The sequence below is a fragment of the Oryx dammah genome, unplaced genomic scaffold (assembly GCF_014754425.2).
Source record: "Oryx dammah isolate SB20612 unplaced genomic scaffold, SCBI_Odam_1.1 HiC_scaffold_26, whole genome shotgun sequence".
Taxonomy (NCBI): domain Eukaryota; kingdom Metazoa; phylum Chordata; class Mammalia; order Artiodactyla; family Bovidae; genus Oryx; species Oryx dammah.
The window spans coordinates 29603107-29616485 of NW_024070210.1; the positions used below are offsets into that span (position 1 = coordinate 29603107).

The 13379-nt window shown below is 44.4% G+C and overlaps 1 non-coding gene across 1 annotated transcript; it reads left to right on the top strand.

The window, feature by feature from the left end:
* Positions 1 to 9886: 9886 nt before the first annotated feature.
* Positions 9887 to 9990, top strand: LOC120853822. Its single transcript, XR_005718874.1, has one exon. It is a non-coding gene; the product is annotated as a U6 spliceosomal RNA (small nuclear RNA).
* Positions 9991 to 13379: the final 3389 nt, after the last annotated feature.

Genomic DNA, 13379 nt, shown 5'->3' on the forward strand with positions numbered 1-13379 from the left:
AGAGGATCCTGGAGGGCTGCAGTCCATGGGGTCGCTGAGGGTCAGACACGACTGAGCGACTTCCCTTTCACTTTTCACTTTCATGCACTGGAGAAGGAAATGGCAACCCACTCCAGTGTTCTTGCCTGGAGAAACCCAGGAATAGGGGAGCCTGGTGGGCTGCCATCTATGGGGTCTCACAGAGTCAGACACGACTGAAGCGACTTAGCAGCAGCAGAAAATGAGGGCAAAACAGTCCAGCTGATGCGATCTGCATGGGCCAGCCTCCTAGGACACAGAGCAGGGTGAAGAGAGGGAGAGTGGGTCCAAGGCGCCAACAAAGAACATTTAATAGAGCTGGACAAACAGCCTCCGAGCCGCCCAGAAAGGAACAAACCCTCAAATATGCATCTACGATGTACATGCCTCCTTCAATATTATACCTGATGCATGACTGTTACACAGGACTATGTACACAAAAGCACATGACCAACCATAAAGACCTACACATATTCCTATTTATTATCATCATCGTTATTATTATTCATAGCGGGCTTAGAAACCCCTTTGCCATTGGATGTCAGAAGCTGAGCTAATAAAACAATCTAGTAAGATACAGGAGTTGTTATCAGGCTGCTGCATCTGGCCCCATCTGTAACACCAAGTAGCCCTGCTGAAAATTCCAACAGCATAAGCTACAGTCTCTCAGCCCGCCCGCTGTTGATTTTCCTCTCTCTTCAACTCCCGCAGGGCGGAATGTCAGCTGAGTGGCAGGGAGCCTGCTCACCAAGGGGCTGGATCACTGCTTTGGAGACCCATCCCTCTACTGGAATTTATGAAAAACCACCCATCAAACACAGGGTGGGGATGCTGGCTCTTTAAATGATGCTTTTCTTTAAGGGGAAAAAAAAAAAATCTGTGCCAATAAAAGAGGAGAAAGAATCTACTTATTCAAAGATGGAAGAAAAATGTTTTTAATTTGTAACTTTGCTAATTTCATTCCCCTGCTCAAAACTCTTTGATGGCTATCATAGCTAAGGGAATAAATTTCAAATGCTTTATTTAGCCTGAGCTCTGCCCTCAGCTTTTTCTACCCACACTCCCATTACTCTCCTTCGATTGTTTCTTCCATCAAAGTGATTGACTCAGAGGACATTTTTTGGGCAATTCCAGGTGTGCTGCTTTAGACCTTTTCCATGCTTTAGACCAGTGGTTCTCAGCCGAGGACAATTTGCCTCTTAGAGGACATCTGTCAATATCTGGAGACGTCTTGGGCTCTCACTACAGGGGAGGGGAAGGTTCTACTTGTATCGAGTGGGTAGAGTCTAAAGATATTGCTAAACATCCTCTGATGCATAGGGCACTTCCCACAGCAAAGTGGTACAGCCTCAGATATCAGTAGTGTCAAGGTTGGGAGACGCTGCTTAGATCATGCCTGATGTTCTCCCAACCCCCACATCAAAATCCTACCTGTTTCCTCAATGTCTAGACATGCACTGTCCCAGAGAGTAGTGACTTGTCACCTATGGCTAATGAATCCTGGAAATATGACTCATCCAAACTCAGATGAGTTGCGTCAAATACTCATCAGCTTTCAAAGAACGAAAAAAAAGGAATGTTTCATTAGTAATTTTTATACTGATTACGTGTTGAAATGATAATATTTTAGATCTTCTGGGTTAAAATATATGTCATTAATTTTACTTGTCTGTTTTCGCTTCATTAGTGGGGCTACTAAAAAATGTTAAATTTATGTGACTGAATAATATTTCTATTAACACTAGTCCAGACCAGGGATTGGCAAATATTTTCTGTAAAGGGCCAGATAATAAATATCTTAGTCTTTGCAGACCACATGTGGCCTGCCATGTCCTTTTTCCTTTTCCTTGACTTCCTACAGCTCCTCTTCCTCCTTCTCCAACCATTCTGAGCTCCAGGGCCATGGGAAACAGGCCTTGGCCCCAGATTAAGCCCATGGGACATAGCGGATCTACCTGTGGGATCAGTGAGCTACAGAAGCAGTCTTTTCCTCCTGTTCTTTCACAAGGCACTTGTGTCTTCCATTTCCTTTGCTCTGTGTGTGTGCTGTGCTGAGTCACCTCAGTGGTGTCCAATTCTTTGCAACCCCGTGGACTGTAACCCACCAGGCTCCTCTGTCCATTGGATTCTCCAGGCAAGAGTACTGGAGTGAGTTGCCATGCCCCTCTCCAGGGGATGTTCCTGGCCCAGGGAGTGAGCCCAGGTCTCTTATGTCTCCTGCATCGGCAGGCAGGTTCTTTATCATTAGTGCCATCTGGGAAGCCCATTTCCTTTGCTCTACCTGGAACTAATGGTAGAACCTAACTCAGAGTGAGTGTGAGGACTGATGGAAAAACAGACAAATGGGGTACTCCAGAACTTTGCTGTCAACGTAGCTGTGCTAGTACTTTTAAATAGTGATTATTGTAATTATTAAAAATTAACTATTCATTGAGTTCTAGAGATGAGACAAATGTGAAAAGGATTCTTCTTCTTCTTCTTGTTACAATTATGTTTTTAAAACCCAGTACTTGTGAAGTGAATTATAAAATCTATAGAACTATGGTCTACTGCTTCCAAAAACCTGATTGTTTTTCCAGGGAGTTACACACACGCATGAATGTGTATATGTTGGCAGCTCAGAATTAACAGAGTATTTTTTTTAAGTTCTGAATTCCTCTCAAATGGGAACGAAGTGTTCTTCTGACCCTTCCTACACTCCATATTACTGTCGACATCTGCAACTAATTGATGATCTATAAGTCAAAACTGTGACCAATGCAAAAAACCTTTAGCGAAGCCTGCCTGGGTTTGGCTGACCTTCCTAATGTATTTCAGATTAAGACTAAAACCAGCCACCTTTTAACTGTTCAACTGAGGACTGAACAGTAGCAGCGAATATTTATCAAACATCAAATAATCACATGATCAGATAACATGCTTCCAGTGAAAATCTGATTTAGAGCATTTAAAATTTTTCATTTGAATTTTTAAAACAAAGACCTTTTTTGAAAGATACAGAGGAATATATTGTCAGCGTACAATTTGATGGATTAAAGTCACCCTTTAAGCCAAAAACTCAAATTATGATCATCTGAATGTCTTTGTTGTAAAGGAATGACATTTTAAGAAGCAATGGAAAGGAGTAACATAGTATTTTTAATAAGAATTTGAGTCCTGAAATAAACAGACCTGATTTTGTGTCCCAGTTTTGGCATTTTCTAGCTGGGTGATGCTGGACAGGTTACTCAACCTCCCTGAGTCTCTGTCCTCATCTGTGAAATGGGGACAGTGAAAGTTCCCTTTGGGGAATCCTTTTGAGGATTAAACATGATATATTTAAAGGGACATATATATTTAAATGGCAAACTATGAGTTTCAAACATTAGGGACAAAAAGACTACAAAATGTACAGTCTGACCAGTAATGATATCTTTTTAAAATTAAATTATATAAAGGTAATGGACTTGATAACCTATTTGTGTGTTTACTAACTGGCCTACTCTGTGCTCTTTAGGAGAATGGTTCAATAAACCTCCCTTCTACTCATGCTGGCACCAACTACATAGAGTTGCCCATGGGAGAAGCAGCTTATTTCAAGTCAACAACCACATTCCACCTGAAGGCTCATACATACTTATTTGCTTTCTTGGCTCAGCATCTTAGTTCTGGAGCCAGTCATCCCAGCTGCCAGTCATGGCTACCTGTCACCAAATTTCAGTTATATTCTCTCTGGAAAACGATGACTTATCACCTTGAGATTCCCCCAAGGCAGAGCCAGCCTTTTCCGTTATATGACACTGCTGCTGCTGCTGCTACTAGGTCGCTTCAGTCGTGTCCGACCCTGTGCGACCCCAGAGACGGCAGTCCACCAGGCTCCCCCGTCCCTGGGATTCTCCAGGCAAGAACACTGGAGTGGCTTGCCACTTCCTTCTCCAATGCATGAAAGTGAAAAGTGAAAGTGAAGCCGCTCCGTCGTGTCTGGCTCTTAGCAACCCCATGGACTGCAGCCCACCAGGCTCCTCCGTCCATGGGATCCTCCAGGCAAGAGTACTGGAGTGGGGTGCCATTGCCCTCTCCTAACACTCTCCAAATTTAGTAAAAACTATGCACCTATTTTCACAAGATGTAGTAAAGTCAAACAAGAAACAGAAACTTCATTTCTAAAGCACAATTTTGTTCATTTTTGATCAATGTAATGGGAAAATGCATTTGAAATGATAATGTTGATGTATTTTTAAAGTATTCGATAGCTTGATGATGATGAAGAGACTTCAGAGTTTTTTTGCCGCCATCTCCTGCATGTCGCAGGCTCGGGGACAGGCATCTGTCTAACTGTAGACATTTCTTTCCACCTGAACTGCTGCTCCTTTACATTGAGCTGCTAGCCTACATCCTGACATCTGACATCTCTGACATCTCTGCACAGGCAGGATCTCCAGAGGGAAGGCTGCAGGCACAGTGGCCATGTTCTTTTCAAAGTGACACACTCCCGAGCAAGAAGGCTGGTGTTGCATCAGCCTTCCTCCATCTCTGTAGGGTTCTGAACCTATTCAGAGTGCAGGTAAGTATACCAACCAATCAGGCTTCCATGCCCTTCTGGCAGCGGCACCACCTCCAACTGAATATCAGGCCACCAAGGAGCCCCGAACATGATCCTCCAAGGCCACACTTTGGAAAAAAGTTGTCCTCCCACATCTAAAGTCATTGATGGGCTGGGTCAGCCTCTCTTCCTGGATCAGGGGAGGATGTGTCCCTTGGGCAATGGAGTATCAGTGGTGACCAGCACCCTCACCCCTCCTCCAGCCTCAGCACACCCTGTGGCATGGGAGGGAAACATGGCTACTGACCAAGCTGCTTAGGCAAGGTTCTCATGATTTGTGTGTATCATCTCATTTAATGCACAACGACATAACCCTTGCAATTAGGCCTTTTTCTCCCCATTTAACAGCTGAGGAAGTCGAGGTTCAGGAAGGTTAAACCATTTGTCCCCTTTGGTCCTGCAGATCATACCTGGCTGGGTCTACCCCAAGCATGACCAGTACTTCAGACTCAGAAGACTACAGTAGGCCAGCGTGGGATGGGTCTCAAAATTGCCCCTTGATGGACACCAGGGTCAGGGTCACCGTGACTGGGTCTTTGTTCCAATGTGGAATGCACATGTGTGTGTGTGTATGTGTGTGTGCGCACACACATACACACACACTGCAGGGTGCCAGAGGAATATGGCTATGTGGTTCTGCTCTGAGTTTCCTAACTCAGAGCACTGGCGTCCTCAGCTCGGCTTGAATTCCTTCTAAGCTGAGAGTTGGCCAGGCCTTAGAAACACAGGGCCGTCCATCACTCAAGCCTCAGGTTTGATCCTCAGAGAGCCAGAGTTGACCACAACTGCCTTGGCACTGTTCCATCGTGAGGGAGTCACAGAACTGGCATTTAAGTCCGGAGCGGAAAAAACACCCCAAGTTTGTTCGTTTTTTTCTGACAGGTGCTGGAGCCCATGAAAGGTCAGATTCCAGCTCACAGTCACATCCTGGCTTAGCTGGCTCCAGGCACACAAAGGCCTGTCTGTCTCACCCGAGTGCAGGGAGCAGGGATCCAGGCCAAAGGCTTAACATGGCTGCCTGATGGCCCGCGCCTGCTGATCCGGCCCTTCACGGGCATGGGCCTAAATGAAGCATTGGGAAGCCCAGCTGCCAAGGATGTGTGAAGCAGGAGAAATGAAGAAGAATGCAGGCTTTTTTCTGATTTGTAATTGCAAGAGATATTAACCCCCCGGCAGCCCATGAATCCATAGCCCATGTCCAGCCTGCTGTGGCTCATTTGTAAAAGCCCTGGGACGCTGCTATTTCAAGTTTAAATCCTTGTGGGGCTGCAAACCTGAGCAACAGCGGTCCCTCCAAGCCTAGCAAGGATGTTGGGAAATGAAGGAGTTTGTTCGCTTCCTTGCTGATGCACCAGGGATCGCTTGGAATTGCGGTGTTATTGGAACAGAGGGTGTGTGTTTAAATGCACGTAGCCTCATGCTTTCAACCGGGAGCGTTTGTTTTTGCAGCCTTTATGAAAACATCTCCCAATTCACAATGGCTCCAAGGACCCACATCCTGGATTTTAAGTTCCGTGTCAGCAGTGGTAGGCCAGGCCGAGGTTCTTTAATATGTCTAACTTCTTCAAAAGATGGTCACTTTACCAGCTCTCCCAACCTCTCTAGTCGTGTCCCAACCCCTCTCCCTCCCCCACCTTCCTCATAACTTTATACCAAACTGGTGCTGACACGAAGCCAGAAGTTACAGTGGCTACTGCACACCACCCTGTAAAGAAACCTGGGAGATCTTGCTCTTATAAGAAGTTCGTTTGAAAGCTTCTGTCAAATAGCAAGCTCGGAGTACCAATAAAATTCTTTTGATCAAGAATAAAAAAGAGAATAAACCTGCTTATGGAATAAAAAACAGTTGCCCTCCTTGGGATAATTTTTCCCTCCTGGTTTTGAGAATCTCATCCTAACAAGAAACCTTCTCAGTAAAACAAGCTGAAGTCTAGAAATGGGGGCCCTGGACTCTTGTCCTAGCTGTGTCACAGAGTATTCTGGGTCAAACTGTGTTCATACTCTTTCCATGCAGGAGCCCCAGCTTTCTAAGGGGTGAACAGCAAGACATTGACTTCAAATCTTTTCCTTTGTCAACCCTTCCTCCCCATGTGTCCTAAATATGTCCCTAGTCCCTTAAAAGCCCTGTACTTGCCACAGTCAGTTGGTAAGATTCCATCCCATACACTCAACCAGTGGTTTGACTAACAGAACACTTGCTAGTAGCCTCTGTGAAAAGCCGAGGTGTCCTTGGGGCTGGTACCACAGCCACTATGTAACTGAGTCTCCTCATTTCTCACTGGAGAACAGAAACACTTACAACTTTAATAAGTATATTGGTGGTCACATCGACCATGTGCACACACTGTGCTTAGCTCTTTTCTGACAAGGTCATATGATTTCCCTGCCAGTCTATGAAGCAGGTATGACTCATCCCATTTTGCAGAAAAAGAGTCTGTGGTTCAGAGAGGTACCCTGATATGGTAGAACCAGCATACAAACTCACATAAAGCTGGCGTGAAAGATTGTGCTCTTAGCTACCAGGCATCAGTGCCTCTCATCCTGAACATAGCTAGTAGGAATCAATAACCCCTAATAATCTTTTTAGAAAACAGTAGAAAATTTTTATTTCAGTCAAAATAATTATCAATTATTGGGCTTTTTATAGACACTGGGCACAGTGAGAAGCTTTGTGTAAATCTCTTATAACATTCCTGCAAGGTAGCTAATGTGTCCCCATTTGATATGTCGCTGGCTTGACAGACGTGCAAGACAAGGCAAAACCCTGAGCTTGATCCCAGAGTAAGAGGACCTTGGCAGTGTAGCTGGACTACATACAGTATGAATCCGGCAGCATTCAAACAACTTATTGCTGCATCGCTGTTATTCATTATTATCAGAGATAATAACTGGCATTCATGGAGATGAACGCCACATGTTTTAGGGTTCCCTTCCTGGTGGGTTTGCGTTCCCACTTTGGGGATGTCAGCATTCCAAAAATGTGATTCCTGTGATTTCCCAGACTGCCTGGGGCTCCACACGGATGTGTGTGCATGTGTGGGTGCCTGTGTGTTTGCACACACCCGCTATGTGTGTCTGTCACACTGCAGGGAGCTTTTCCTCATTTAAACAGCCAATTAAAACCCACTTTGGCACTTAACGCATGTCACTGCTGCTCGGCACCCAGCTGCCTTCCCAGCAGGCCTTTAATTTGATAAAGAGCTTCTAATAACGACTAGCAGAGGCCCAGTAAGTTCATTAAACCTTGTCCTTTATTTTGCTTCCAAGGTGTGCCCTCCTTGTAAAAGGCCCAGGGTCTGTGTTTTTGCAAATGACTTTAGACAATGTTCCATGCTCCAATGAGAAAAGTATGTCTGTCATGTCCTGGCAAGTTACACTTAAAGTCTCAATTTCAGCATCATGTCAGGCTTTCACCGAGGCCAGAAGCAGATGGAAAAAACCTCTGCACCCAGTTGTATGGGAGCCAGAGTTTGCAATGGAAGATGCGTTTCCTCTGAGAGTATAATGCTGAAAGACGACCTGGCTGTCATATCGAACTCCATTTATCCCGTTTCTTTAAAGTAATCTGAGAGCCCAGATGGGTTGTATAAACAGAAGAGGAGGTTCCTGGGAGTTCACTAGCTTAATGAAGCCCGTATGTTTGACTCATGTAATAAGTATTTAATCATGCTGATGAAATTCATTTAAACCTCAGCCACACAAGCTGGTGTTGGAGCCCTAGAAATGTCCTACATCACTTGCACTAGCCGTGCTGGAGCAAGATATGTGAGACAGAAAGTTGGTGACATTTCATATGGTAAATGGGCTTTGGAGGGTAGTGCAGGGGAGAGAGAATGAGCTCTGAGATGCTGACTTGGAGCTCCAATGCCTCTGAGTCCTTGAGGTTCTGCTCCGCAGTCACCCCTGGTGCGGTGCTACAGGCTGAGTAATAACTCAGGTGTCTTCTCTGCTGAGTTGCCGAGTGGTCAGTGCAGAGACGATACATCAGTTAGGAAGCTTTCTACTGCTAGTAACAGAAATCGCAGCCCACAGAGATTCAACAACCTGGAATATTTTGGAATGCACAGAACTAGAAGTCCTGAAACACAGTGCTTTCAGCAGCTTCATCACATCACCAAGGACATGAGTCCCTTCCCTGTTCTAAAATCCACGATGTATGAGTTGTCCTCAGGCCAGCTACCTTCATGACCACAAGATGCCTGTCAGTACTAACTGCAGTGGAGTATGAATTACTGCAGTGAAATAAGAGAAGCAACCCCTTCCTTTATTGATAAAGAAAACTTTTCTTACAGCACTCAGCCCTGCCCTGGAATATTTTTTGGTCACAAGCCAATTACTACAGAGAGATGGGATCACCATGATTGACTTTGACCCGTGGTCCCTGGGTGGCCACAGGGCAGCTCATATCAGCTCAAAAGAGCTGACAGCACATGTCTCTCCCCACACCCTCCATTTGGTGATCTCCTGTTGGTAGCCTGAGACTGTCCGTGGTGGGCATATTTACACCAGAGGAATTGGCAAACATGATACAGGGTTTTTCTTTTCCCTAAAGAGCCATCTTGAAGATAAACATCTAGCAAAAGGGATAAACATTATTGCAAAAGGGTCCCCTTCCTTAAGGCTGAATGCCAGAACAAAACTGGAGTTCGTTTAGCTAGGAAGAAAAATAGGGAGGTGGACTCAGAACAAAAATCAATATGATCTGAGCAGGGCTCCGATGCTTGCTCATTCTCTTTGGAAAACACAGCACTGGGGGTCTGAGTAAGACCAAAAGAAACTCATAAATAGGAGAACCCAAGTGACTTTTAAAATATCCCAAAAGAACCTGCCTGGGTAGGAAACATTTGTTTTTGTCAGTTGACCTCATTTTCTTGCCAAAATTGAAAACTTCTCTACCAACACTCTTGGTTTCCTTTTAGCTAAAATGGCTCTCTACACTTAATGTATTTCACAGTCACCTGGGAGAATCTGCTAAAACTGCAGGGGCCCGGGTGGTTTCCCTCACAGTCTGGTTCAGTGGGTCTGTTGTGGGGACCAGGAAGCTGTACCTTTAATAGCATTCTCCTCCTCAGTGACTCCGACACAAGTTGTCCGAAATGCATTTCCATGAAAAAATAAAAAACAAAAAACAAAAAAAAACACCCCTTGATAATCTAACTCACCCCTTGATAAAGGCTGTAAACTACAGCCCTTGAGCCTAGAAATGTTTTTGTAGTCTTAAGTGATTTTTAAAGTCAAAAGAATACTGTTTTGTGAATACTGTTCTGTGATGTTAAAATCATGTGAGTGCTCGCTTTGGCAGCACACACACTAAAATTGGAATGATACAGAGATTAGCATGGCCCCTGCACAAGGATGACATGCCAATTCATGAAACGGTCCATATTTTTACATATGTATACTTGTGACTGATTCATGTCGATGTGTGGCAGAGGCCAACACAATACTTAAAATAATTATCCCCCAATAAAAAAAAAAAGAGGGAAAAATTCTGTTTGAAATAATAAAAAAATTATATGAAATTCAAATTTCAATGTCCACAGTAAAGGTTTACTGGAACATGGCCACATCTGTTGCCTGTGGCTGCCCTCACACTATAATGGCAAAGTTGAACAGTAATGACAGAGACTATATGGCCCAGATAAAGCCTAAAATATCTACTCTCTGGCCCTTCAGAGAAAACAGTTTGCTAACTCTTGGTCTAATATGTTCCATTCAATGAAGAACCAATGCAATCGGAAAGACAATTCCCTAGTAGATGGGTTTCCAGATGATTAAAAGCTGGAGAACATCCAGATAACCAGCACTTCTGTTCCCCAGAGCACTCCAACCTGTGGGGAGTCCCCTTACCCTGGTACATAATACTAACAATGATCATTATGACTTACATTATATAGAAAATTATGGTTTTCAAATCATATTGATGTGCAGTCTCCAACATCACATGGTAGGTATTATTACTATTATCTTTGTTTCACAAAGCTGTAAAGCAATAAGATCACGAGTATCATGAAGAAGAATTTGGACTCTACCCTTTGTGTCCTCAACCTATCCATGATCCAGTCATTAAAACAAAGTTGTAGATATTTATTCATAAAGAAATATGGTCAAAACGCATTATGAAATTTTAAAAAAATAGACTTTCAAATTGTTACACTGGAGAAGACTTTTGAGAGTCCCTTGGACAGCAAGGAGATCAAACCAGTCAATCCTAAAGGAAATCAACCCTGAATCTTCATTGGAAGGACTGATGTTGAAGCTCCAATACTTTGGCCATCTGATACAAAGAGCCAACTCTTTAGAAAAGACCTTGATGCTGGGAAAGACTGAAGGTGAAAGGAGAAGTGGGTAGCAGAGGATGAAATGATTAGATAGTATCACTGTCTCAATGGACATGAACTTGAGCAAACTCCAGGAAACAGTGGAGGACAGGGAAGCCCGGTGTGCTGCAGTCCATGGGGTCACAAAGAGTTGGACACAACTTAGTGACTGAACGACAACAACAAAAGGGGAAGGCGGGGAGGGATAAATTAAGAGTAAAGGATTAACAGATACACACCACTACACATAAAACAGATGAACAACAAGGATTTACTATGTAGCACAGGGAACTATATTCAAACTCTTGCATAACCTATAATGAAAAAAAATCAAATATGTATACATGTGTGCATATATATATATATATATATATACATATATATATATAAAACCAAACCACTTTGCTATATACCTGAAACACTGTAAAGCAAGTGCACTCCACTTCAATTATTTAAAAAATAGGCTACAGAAGAGCCATATATCACTTTTGGGAAAATATCACTAGAATATAACAGAGTCAGACCATCTGTGCTCAGATCCTGGCTCTGACACTTCCTGGTTATGTGACTGCTATGAACCGAACACTTGTGTCCAAATATGCTGTCTCAAATCCAGATGTTGAAGCCCTAATCCCAGTGCAGTGCTGTTGGGAGGTGGGGCCTTTGGCAAGTAATTAGGATTAGATGAGGTTATGAGGGTGGGGACCTCCTAGGGAGATTAATGCCCTTACAAAGAGACAAAGAGACATGAGATCTCTCTCTCCCTCTCTCTGCCATGTGAGGATAGGGTAAAAAGGCAGCCATCTGCACACCAGGAAGTAGGCTTTCACCAGATACCAGGTCTACCTGCAAAGCCTTGGACTTTCCAGCCTCCAGAACTGCAAAAAATCTTTATTGTTTAAGCCATTCAGTTTATGGTATTTTGTTAGAGCAGCTCAAGCAGACGTGACCTTGGGCAAGTCACGTAAATTCTGGAAGCAACGCTTTTCCCATTTGCAAAATGAGTATAACAAGAATATATACTTCATGTGGCTACCATGAGGACTGAATGAGAAAACCTGTATGTGGTAAGGAGAAAAATGGTGCCCCAAAGATGTCTGGGTCCTTGGCAATCTACTCTCAAGGTTTCATCCCAATGAGGTAAGTCCAGGAGGAGCTGAGAGGTGCCCTTCCCCTCGCCATCCCCAGGAGCAGAGGAAACCAAAGCAGCTGGTGGCTGCCTTAGAATCGTCCTGGGAGTCAGAGGGGTAGGTGGTATTTCTGCTTTGTCTCAACCTATATTTTGGAAATTTACTTGCTTTATCTGAACATCCTAGATTTAACCATTGTTTGGAATTTTGACTAATTTACCTAGTGCTTCTTAAATATATGAATTCCTAATAACCCTCATGGAAAGCAGTATAATTTGTTTATTAAGCACATGAGCAGTGGAGTCATGTAGAATTCTTGGCTCTCCCAATTACTAGTTGTGTGATAATTATTTCCCAGGAAGCTCAGTTTCCTCATCTGTGAAAGTTGGGGAAAAAAGGCATTCCTGACAAGTTGTTGAGAGGATTCAGTGAGATGATGTAAAGTACTTAGCATAGTCCCTGAGAGGCAGTAAGTGCTCCAAAGTGGTATCATACATTACTAATCCCCCACAATATGCCTTCAGGCTTCCCAGGTGGTGCAGTGGTAAAGAACTTGCCTGCCAATGCAGGAGATGCAAGTTCAATCTTTGGGTTGGGAAGATTTCCTAGAGGAGGGCTTGGCAACCCACTCCAGTATTCTTGGCTGGAGAATTCCATGGACAGAGGAGCCTGGCAGGCTATAGTCCCTGGGGTCACAAAAGAATAGGCCATGACTGAACACACACACACAATATGCCATCATTCTGAGAGCAGGGACCCCTGGATCAAGCACTGTGGGTACCTTCCCCACACCCCACGAGGCCCCAGAGCATCCCAGAGTCTCCAGCCCACACTTTGTTTGGCTCTGCTGACGAAAGGAGTATAGGCAGGCCCCTCGAGGCTGGGGAGGCCACCAGAAACCAGAGGGAAGGCAGCTACATGCAGCAGCCTGGTGCACTTGGAGAAGCAGCCCTGGCACCGCACCCCCATCCCCCACCTTGAGACCGGACATGTCCTGCTGCTGCCTGCCACCTTTGGAGCTGAAAGCCAACTGGGCTGGCTTACGTCAGCTCTCCTGAGCAGAACACAGAGGCACTGCGGCAGGGTGAGCATGAGAGCCGTGGTGCTGGACTCTCTACCCTTGCTTCCACTCACCAGTGCACAGCAGAGAGAAAAGGATCTAATCTCACTGAATGGCTGCTCTTGCTTTTTGCTTGTGATTTCCTGCACACACCAGCCTCTACCTGGTAAATACCCAAATACACCCCGCAGGTTCAAGAGAGTTATGATTCTTTGCCAAAGAACTATGGCCTTCAAGGGCTTCCCAGGCGGCTCAGCAATAAAGAATCC